General features: G+C 34.2%; 1 non-coding gene across 1 annotated transcript; it reads left to right on the top strand.

Annotated features, from left to right (window-relative positions):
* Positions 1–5442: 5442 nt before the first annotated feature.
* LOC123822300 lies at positions 5443–5516 on the top strand. Its single transcript, XR_006786270.1, has one exon. It is a non-coding gene; the product is annotated as a small nucleolar RNA Z17 (small nucleolar RNA).
* Positions 5517–11210: the final 5694 nt, after the last annotated feature.

Below are 11210 nucleotides of genomic sequence, written 5' to 3'. Positions count from 1 at the left end.
TTCATGATGCTGAGATTAGGATTGTTTTAAAAAGTACCCATTTTAAAGGAGAAGATTGATAATTTGATTGCATTATAATTAAAGAAAAGAATTGTTTTGCATTTTAAGTCATGACAGAAATTTAAAAAGTAATCCACAGATTTGGAAGCTATATTTGTCATGCATAAAATCATTATATATAAAGAGCTTCCACAAATTAATAAGAAAAGATAACTCAATAGAAAAGTGGGCAAAGAATATGAATAGGTAATTCATAGAAGATAAACTGAGTGGCAAAAAACATATAAAAAAAGATACTCAATTTTGCCAGCAATCAGACAAATGTGAATTAAGATCACAACAAAATTTCATGCTTACCAATCAGATTGGAGGAAAAAAACAGAAGAATTATAGTGTCTAGCATTTGGCAAGCACTGGGAGAAACTCTTGTTCCCTTGTGGTGGGAGCACAATAGAGCTTTTTGAAATGTAAATTAATGGTTATTTAAGAAAACTGAATAGTAGTATTCCCCAGGCCCAGCAATTTCACTTCCAAGTTGCCTCTCACATGAATATAAGAAGACATCAGCAGGGTTCAATAGTGAAAACTGGAATTAAATGGTGGTCAACATTACTACTCTTGTCCAAATCTGGTTCTCTTTTCCTTTTGGGGTTTATGGAAACTACTGTTCTGAGCTGAACCACATGACTGGTTCTGGCCAAGAAACTTGGAATAGAAGTGAACTGTACCTCAAATGATTCTGTTTATCTCCCCACCCCGTAATGACCATCATTTTATAGGTGGAGAGCCTTTATCACCTGGATCCCTTAATACTCTGTGGAGCCTAACACCTTTTTAAACTACAGCAATTGTCTGAGCAAGAAATAAAGATTTTTCTAATATCTCGGGGCCATTTCCTATTGTAACATAAACTTTGGTTCTTTTAACTGAAATACAATTTAAATGTTATTGACAGGAGAATTAATAAATAAATCGCAGAACACTAATGCAATGATATACTACATAGCTATGAAAAATTAATGAACTAGAATAATACAACCAAATGTGAACAAATCTTTCCAAAATAATTGTCAGCAATTGCAATAGAATACATAGAGGGTGATATCACATATAAAGATTAATACCTTGAAAGATGGTACTCTATATTGTTTAGTAAAGCTGTATATCTATTAATAAACTATAAAGAAATACGAGAATTTGAGAAACTCAGCTTCAAGATGGGTGATCTCCTGAAGTGACCAGGAATGATCATGTTGAAATCCCCAGAGGCTTTTAACTGTCCATATGATGACTCATTTCTTATGCTTGGTGGCAAACTTGTGGTGTCTTTACATATTTTCCTCTAAATTCATAGTTGCCTGAATTACTTAAGCCAGTTGTTTTTAAAGAAGGCTCCTTCAAGATTTCCAGATATCTCTGAAGACATTTGTTTGAAATAAAATAAGTTTTACATATTTATTTACTTTTTCATATTTCTGGCCATTCTGCAGATGCACTACCATTATATTTGGAACAGTTTTATAGTCGACAGTCTTCAATTTTGTTTTAGTAGCAGCTTGCCTAAATAATATTTTTAGCATCAACTATAATAATAACTTCCTAAGCTTAAATAAAAGACTAGCCCTCGGTTTATAAAAAACACTTACAAATTTGAACATGCTATGAATAACTTCTTTTTATCATACCATTTTGGGAGCTGGATTTGCTTTACCTGCCAAAAATGTAAAACCTCTTCTCAAGCAGTCATTAAGCCTTCCAGTTTTATTTTCTGGAAGGAAAACAAATATTTGCCATTGAGAGAATATTATATATGTCACTTAGTAAAAACCATGTAAAAGATAGTAAGTGAGATTGCTAGATCTGATGTTATTAAAGAACTTTGGGGTGTAGAACAAGGCTTCATGTCAGTTCTTAGTAGAACTTAGTTCTTAGTAGATATCCGTGCAGTGAGGCAAAATATTAGGCAGCATTTTTACTACATCAGGTCAATAAACCCAGATGTGTTTCCAAGCATTGCCCCAGTATCTATACATAGAACATTGGTACGTTCTTTCTGACCTAAAGTTTGTTTGTCAAATTTCAACTTTTTGATTAATATTGCAGTTGATAAAAAATTCTGTCAAATAGAATTATTCTTTGATGAAAAAACAGTCTCAGAATGGATAAAAACAAGGAGTTTCCAACATTACAAAAATTAATATTTTGATTGACTTACATGTTGAATAACAATGTAATAGCTGCCAAATGGTCTGTTTCAAAAGATGAGAAAATATTATAAAAGAGCCCAGAGTAAATGATATTTTAAAAAGGCATTGCTAGAATTGAATTTCTTTGTTTTAAGCCATAACTAACAACATATTTAGGGCACATGGTTTTATCAAAAACTACAATTGTGCATGACTTCTTTTGCTTGGCTGTGTAGAATGTAAATATTTAGAGTACTTTAAGATTTGACTCTTTTGTAACAGTAAATTGAGTTTGCTAAAGTCCTATCTATTTAAATGGATAATTCTCATAAAAATATCCATACAGTCAAAACATTTTCCAGGGCATTTAAAATGTAAAAGTATACATGATCTTTGCTTTCCTTAACAATCTTTAATATATTCTAAGTTTATTTGATTTCATGGGAACACAGATATGTTATGATCATGATATTACAGTAGGTTTAATTCCTTTCAAAGGAGTGAGGCTTGGTGACAGATATTTCTTTTTATATTAGCAGAATCTTTCATTGAATTATTTTGCCCCTACTGGAAAGAATTCAATGAGAGAGAGTGTGTGTGTGTGTGAGAGAGAGAGAGAAAGAGAGAGCTGAGACATATATATTTCTCTCATGTATATCATATTATTCTCTTTTTCATCATCATATAAATATTTATTTTATAATATTACAAAATTTATTGCTAAGTGTGAAAAGGGGTAAGTTCTAAGATATGCCTTATGCATTTGAAGGTTTGTGAGCATGTTTAATTTTTATTTTGTTTTAAAATACTCATTTTGACATAATGACATTCATATTTTCTTGTATCTCAATTCACTCCAAGGAATTTATTCCTCAAATCACTGTATTATTTTTATGGTTGTTTAAATAGAATTGGAAATAAACACCTGAAACTATAGCAGCTGAATTTATCATTGACTTTCAAGTGTTTATAAGTTTAATCAGACTAAAGTAAAGGTGTTAAAGTCACACTCTATAAGAATTTCCTCATATACATATTTAAAATTTTGTTAATGAAGAAGCAAACATATGTGTATCAAGTACTTCCTTCTTTAATAAAATCTCTGGTTGATACTCTCACACAATAATTCCTCACATAGATACTTCGGATCTCCTGAAAATTTCTTTGTTTCTATTTTAAATATTTTATAGTCAAACTTCAAAAATTTGGAACATTCTTTTTTGTCATATGTGGAAAATGTTTAAGTCTCTAACCAAACAAAATTTTAAAATTTTATTTCAGATATACCATGGGAAATAGCAGACAGGTAATGAAAAACAATGTAATATCCCAATATTCCATAACAGCAATTTTTCATCACATGCTCTGCACAAGGAAGGGAGTGATGGTTGATGAACAAAAAACCTACTTTGGAAGGTTTTCAGTTATTCCACAATTTAAAAGTAAAAAAGAGTAATTGTAATTTAACATTAAAATCACAAATTATTCATTCAGTGAAGTGACATTGCAAATTTTTAGTATATATTTTTAATTTGTGGTGTTTAGTCACGCATGCCTTCCATAGCTATTGACAAGTATAAATAATCCTTTGAAGTAAGGAAATATTTTACTGTAGGGATAACTTAGTGATATAGCTTCAGAATAATTTAACTCCCTTGAACCAGAAGGTCAAAAACTTTACCTTTAATCCTTTAAATTGAGTTTCATGCCATTTATTCAGATTGTGACAAGGTCTTATAGTGCAAGTAGCTATATACTCACTGTGAATATTGAATATTTTTGGGTGTTGCTGAAGGCCATTGAATATTCACTAGCATTGGTTTATGTCCAACATGGTATAATAGCAAATATCCCAATATTAGTAAGTTAATTAATCTGTAGAAATATTTATACTGTATTTAATATACAGATTTCAGTTTGCAAAGCAGATTTTTGCACCCAAAATACCATAAGTCCTACTTTAAAGTATCTTGGAAAAAGTCTGTGAGATGAAGCACAATGCATTTTTACTGACCTGTTGCCATATGCCAAACCCACTGCGGGACACTGAATGTAAAACAGTGGGCTTAGCACGGGAAATCTCTGCCTTCACAACGCTGAAATATACGGAGTGTTCGAAGAATTGAAATATGAGAAGTGGTAGTTATACAACTGGATGGTTACTTTACAGATTTAATTTTAAAGTGTATAAAACAATGTAAAGAATTCAAACGGAAGGATTATTAAAACCCAGTTGCTTTTGCATGAACATTTTAAGTCACTACTTTGTAAAGGCCATAAAATTACAGATTCATTAATTTTAATAATTGGAATAGAGCTTATTGTTCTGGAAATACAAATTCAAACCCTTTATGATTTTAGACTAAAAAAAATCATAATACAGCATTAATTAGTGAAGTTTTTATTTTGGCATATTTCCACAAGGGGGCGCTACACACATTCAAAGTAAAAATGAAAGGCTTTCCTAAGTTGTAGATGTCTGACAAATATTTGTCTATAATTTATTTGCAAGTTTAAAACATAAATTTTAGTAAAAATGCAATGTAATATTTTAAACATATTTACCTCTGTAATTTAAGAAGGCCATTAGGTTAGAAAATGCCCTTTATTATATCAGAAAATTTGGAATGCTTCGTTTACCTAAATAAACAACTAAAATCCATAGTATTATGCCAGCAGGAATTAATTAATTATTCTCTGAACATTAAAAAAAAGTTTGCTTTATTGAAATTATTAAATTGAAGTAATTGCCTTTTTTACAAAGACGTTGCCCAAAGCAAAGAAGGAAGCTTCTGCCCCTCCCAAAGCCGAAGCCAAAGCAAAAGCTTTGAAGACAAAGAGAGCACTGCTGAAAGGTACCCACAGCCACAAGAAGTAGGAGAAGATCTGCTTGTAGCCCTTCTTTTGTTGCCTGAAAACTCTGCAGCTCCAAGGCAGTCTAGATATCCTAAGAGCGCTGACAGGAGAAACAAGCTTGAATACTATGCTTTCATCAAGTTCCCCTGACTACTGAGTAAGCCATGAAGACAGAAGACAACAATCCCCTTGTGTTCATTGTGAATGTCAAGGCCAACAAACATCAGAGCAAATGGGCTATAAAGAAGATCTGTGACATTGACTTGTCCAGGTCAACACCCTGATCAGGCCTGATGGAGAGAAGAGGGCACATGTTTGACTGGCTCCTTAACAGGATACTTCAGGTGTTGCCAACAAAGTAAGTTTCCTTTGCCATGGAACTCCTTGACCCCACACCCAGGATACAAATGATGCATCTATTAGAGCGACCAAAGCCTGACTTTTGCTGATTAGTCTTAACTGATTGACTGCAACCCTCTCCTTAATAGGCCTTACTTTATGCCCACATTTTGTTTTTAACCATGACATCCCAGCTTAATCTTCACATTTCAACTTTTTTTAAAAATTGTTGTTCAAGTACAGTTGTCACCATTTTCCCACCACCACTTTCCCCCTCCCCACCTACTCCCACCTCCCACCTTCAATCCTTCTCCCCTTTGGCTTTGTCCATGGGTCCTTTATACCTGTTCCTTGACAACACTTCCCCTTCTTTCCGCTGTTACCTCCCTCACCCCCTCCTCTGGTTACTGTCAGTTTGTTCTTTATTTCCATGTTTCTGGTTAAAATTTACTCACTTCTTTGTTTTGTTTTGGTGATTAGGTTCTGCTTATAGGTGAGATCATAAGGTATTTGTCTTTCACCGCCTGGCTTATTATAAAGCTTCTTTCTTCAGATTGAGATCATCTGAACTGAGTCCAGCTGGCTAATTATAAATAAATTGTATACTGTAAAATATTGAAGTAATTATTACAGGAACATTATGAGTACTAGTTTAAATGGATAAAAATAATTAAGGGATTTTATTGAAATAGACTATATAAGAAAAATAAACAATTTTTTTCTTCTGGTCTGTTCATGAAGCCCTAGATTCCTCTAGTTTGAATAGTATGTTACAATCCTGATACTTTTTATGGCAAATCATTTGTATAATTAGAATTAAGTATTTTTCACCACAAAGAAATATAATGTCAGTATCTATAAATTGCCAGAATTAAAAATATCCCCTGTTTAAAAGTTGGTTTTCAGCTTGCATTGGTTTTCTATTTTTACATCTATAAGGAGAAAAAAAGCGTGCAATTATGTCTTTTTGGAACAATCTCACTGAACATTAATTTATTTATTAGTGTTAATAGAAGTTATTATTTCTGTAATTTTAATAAAAGATTATCATGGTATACTACAAAAGTAACCCAAATAGCTTGAATATTCAGAGTCTAAAGTGCAAATAATTACATTGCTTGAAAGATCCATCTTAAGATAATAAGAAGGAAAATAGAAGTCTAAGGCAGAGATCAAGAAAAATGATCCCTCACAGTGTTAATCTCTTAAACACCTAAAAGCCTTTATCTCTTTTAAAGGACAAGTAGGTTATAGGGTCCTCTGTAAATCACCAGGCTGATAACCATTTTGATTTCTTGATCTTTGTAATGAGACTGTAACTGTAGGTATGGGATCAACATGGCCTTGTAAGTTTTAAAATGTAGTCAATGAAATAAAAACGACCTTATTGATACCCTCTAAATTCTACTATATAGAATCTGAACCTTGAACTCCCAGTCAAAGCTTGCTCTCCCACTCCTGTTCCATATAAAACTATTGACTTTTCTTTTAATAGGTGCAAGAAAAGGCCACTTGTTAATTCAAACAAGCAATTGTAATTGATTTTGAGGGGGTGTAAATGTATGTTCACCTCATATGTTTTAAGTGAATAAGAAGAGGCTAGGAGAAAGAAGGTGGAATATGGCAATAAGTTACTGTAAGTGTAGGTTAGTGATTGTAGAGTATATTTTCTATTTATTCACATGTTCCTCATTTTTGAAGGCCTACTGTGTAACAAGTTACATACTATGCACTGGAAATAGAATGGAAAATAAGACACAATACCCACCTTTAAGAAGCATGGTGGCAAAGGATTCATGGGGGAAGAGAGTCAAAGATAAGTTCACTTATTAAATAGTGGGTATTTTAAAAAAGAAATGTTTGTTTTGGTGGAATACTATGCATTGTTTACATATAGCATTATATGATCTCTCCCTGTACTTGTCTTGAGCTATTTTGGGACTCTAAATTGTAGGTAACTGACACACAGATTCTGTCCTGCCTGGTAGAGGTGCAAATGACTTCCTATCCCAACAGCCCCCTTACTGCCACCCCCATATTTTCCTCAATTTGGGCCATTTTGCCTCTATTTGCACATTTATTTCAAAATAACTTTATACTCTATACTTTTTACCTTTTGTGAACTGATATTATACACACATACATAGAGTAGGCCAGTTCTGGTTCCCTTGTGAGAAACATAAAATCTTTAGTATGGATTCTTTTTTTATATCCCTACAAAAGTCACAATTTTATCTTATTTTGAAAATTGCTTTGAATAGGACATATAGTTGGATGGATGAGAGTTTAGATCTTAGAACTTAGTTGGTAGAAGGCACCTGAATTTATTAGAGCAAATGAGATATCCCAAGCAAAAGAGATATAAAAGGAAAAGAAGATGAATAAAGAATCTCAAGGAAAGCTAAAATTTAAGAAGTGAGATTTTGGAAAGATGCCCTTACATATATCAAATATTTTTTCCCACTTGAATTCTACTACAATAAATATAATTTTCACTTGTCAATTCAGTTTAAGGTTTCTGGAATAGAAACATGTAGAATACATTGTTATAATTATTTATTTATTTATTTATTATTTTCTTTTTATTGAATTTATTGGGGTGACACTGGTTAACATTATTCAGGTTTTAGGTGCATAATTTCACAACATATCATCTATATACTGTATTATGTGTTCACCGCCCCAAGTCATGTCTCCTTCCATGATCATTTCCACCTTCCCCTACCCTCCTCAGCCTTACAATCACCACACTGTCGTCCACAATTTCTCTCTCTTTTTTTCTTTTATGCCCACTTTCTCCACACCCCTACCCAGCCCCCTTTCCAGTTTGGATGCTTTTTATTTCTTTTTATTTTCTTATTGCTGTGGATAGGACTTCCAGCACTATGTTGAATAAGAGAGGTGAAAGCAGATATCCCTATCTTGTTCCCCATCTTCAATGGAGATGTTTGTAGTTTTTGCCTGTTAAGTATGGTGCTGAATGTGGGTCTGTCATATATAACCTTTATTATATTGAGGTATGTTCCCTCTATTTTTACTTTGCCAACAGGTTTTATCATTAGTGGGTGCTGTATTTTATCAAAGTTATCTCCTGCATCTATTAATATGATAATATGGTTTTTATTCATTTTTACATGGTTATCACATTTATTGAATTGCAGATATTGCACCAATCTTGCATTTCCCCCCTCCAAATCCCACCTGATTGTGGTACATGATGTTCTTAATGCATTGTCAGACCCAGTTTGCTAATATTTTGTTGAGGATTTTAGCATCTATGTTCATCTGGGATATGGGCCTGTTGGGAACCGCCCTGACTGGTATCAGAAGCTGAAACCCCCACCTAGGCTAAGGCTAAGGGAACACCCTTGGAACCGTAAGCCAGCAAGGAGACAAAAGCTTATCTTCCTGGCAGGAATGCTGTTTCTGCTGCTTTATTCATGACTGAACCCCAAAAAGCTTGGTCGGTTAGCCAAAGACGGGTAAGATTCCCCACGGGGGAATGACCTAAGACAGGCACGATCACTTTTGGGAGGCCCCCCAAAAGAAGGACTTGGGGGGCTGCAGCAAAAGGGGGTGATGGACCCTCGCTCCTCGGCTTTGACATAGCCTGAGTTCTCAGCATCTGGGAAAAAACTTCCTTGTCTCCCAGTTGCCTTAGTTCCCTTGCTCCACATAAGCCTGAAACAATGACAGGGTGGTGCAGCTCGGAACTGAGAAGTGCGGATCCCCCCGGGGTGATCAGGCCTAAGAAAGAACGTGTAAATTACTGTGAAACCTTCTTTGTTTAGAATGCTCTCAGTTGAATGAGAAGGGTCTTAGGAGGAAGTTATTTTGTTCCTCAGTCTTACAGCTCTTTGACCCCCAACTCAATAGACCGGCAGAGTTCTTTGTTTTCTATGGTTACCTGAATTATTATGCAGAATGAGCCCAATAAAAGCAGGTATGGACTGTAAATCAGCGCGCTCCCCACTAGGGGGGGTGGCCATTTTGTCCCTACTTCCCCACAGAAACTAGTCTGTCTCTGTGCATGTGTTTTTTCTCGCTTGTTTATCATCGAGCCATCCGCAGCGTTCTGTGGTCACTGCTGGCCGGTGACCCACGCACAGCATGGGCCTATAATTTTATTTCTTTGTAGTGTCTTTATCTGTCTGTGGAATCAGAGTAATGCTGGCTTCACAAAATTGGCATGGAGATTTTCCTTCCTTTACATATTTTGGAATAGTTTGAGATGGAGTGGTGTTAGTTCTTCTTGAAATGTTTGGCAAAATTCACCTGTGAAGCCATCTGTTCTGTGACTTTTGTTTATTGAGAATTTTTAAATTACTGCTTACATTTTACTATTTGTAATCTGTCTGTTCAGATTCTCTGATTTTTCCTGATTCAGTTTTGGAAGATTATATTTCTAGGAATTTATTCATTTTTCCAGATTGTCCCATTTCTTGGTATAGAGTTGTTCGTAATATTTTCTTAAAATCCTTTGCATTTCTATGGAGTTAATTGTTACTCTTCTTCTTCCATTTCTGATTTTATTTATGTGGGTCCTCTATTTTTCTTGATAAGTCTGGTTAAAGGTTTGTCAATCTTGTTTATCTTTACAAAGAGCCAGCTCTTGCTTTCATTGATTTTTGTACTGATTTTTAGACTCTATTTTGTTTATTTCTGCTTTAATCTTTATTATTTCCTTCTTTCTACTCACTCTGGGCTTTGTTGTTCTATTTTAAGTTCCTTTAAGTGTAAAGTTAGATTGATTATTTGAGATATTTCTTCTTTCTTGAGATAGGCCTATAATGCTATAAATGTCCCTCTTAAGACTACTGTTGTTGAGAAAACAACATAGATTTTGGGTTGTTGTATTCTCATTTTCATTTGTTTCAAGGTATCTTTTGATTTTTCTTTAGATCTCTTTGTTAACCTATTCATTGTTTACTAATATGTTATTTAGCCTCCATGTGTTTGTGCGATTTTTAGTATTTTCCTTGTGATTGATTTCTACTTTCATACCATTGTGGTCAGAGAAGATGCTTGATATTGAGATTAAGAACAATCTGACAGTAACCAGAAGAGAGGTGGGAGGGGACAGTGGGGGGAAGGGTTTTCAGGAACTACTATAAAAGACACATGGACAAAACCAAGTGGAGGGTGGAAGCAAGGGAAGGAGGTGGGTTTCTCTAGGGTAGAGGGGAGTGGTGGGGGAAAATGCAGACAACTGTAATTGAACAATAATAAAATAATTTTTAAAAAGTATTGAGGACCCCCCCAAGAAATGATTTCAATCTTTTCAAATTTATTAAGAATTGTTTTGTGTGCTAACATGTGGTCTGTCCTAGAAAATGTTTCATGTGCACTTGAAAAGAATGTATATTCTGCTGCTTTGGGGAGAAATGCTCTGAAGTTATCAATTAAATACATTTTCTTGTATGCCATTTAAGGCCATCATTTTCTTATTGTTTTTCTGCCTAGAAGATCTATCTATTGTTGTCAATGGGGTGTTAAAATTCCTTACAATGGCTGTATTACTACCAATCTCTCCCTTTATGTCCATCAAGAATTGCTTTACATATTTAGGTGCTCCTATGTTGGCTGCACAAATGTTTTTAAGGGTTATATCCTCTTGGTGGATTGTTCCCTTTATCATCATGTAGTGTTCTTCTTTGTCTCTTGCTTTATCCTTCACTTTAAATCGATTTTGTCAGATAGAAGTATTGTGACCCCAGATTTTTTCTTCTTCGTTTACATGAAATATTTTTTCCATCCCTTTACTTTTAGTCTGTGTGTATCTCTTGTTCTGAGATGAGTTTCTTGTAGACTGTGTATATATGGGTCTTG

The sequence above is a fragment of the Phyllostomus hastatus genome, unplaced genomic scaffold, assembly GCF_019186645.2.
Source record: "Phyllostomus hastatus isolate PE091 unplaced genomic scaffold, TTU_PhHast_1.1 phas_contig_40, whole genome shotgun sequence".
NCBI lineage: Eukaryota > Metazoa > Chordata > Mammalia > Chiroptera > Phyllostomidae > Phyllostomus > Phyllostomus hastatus.
This window is presented reverse-complemented; position numbering and strand designations above follow the sequence as displayed.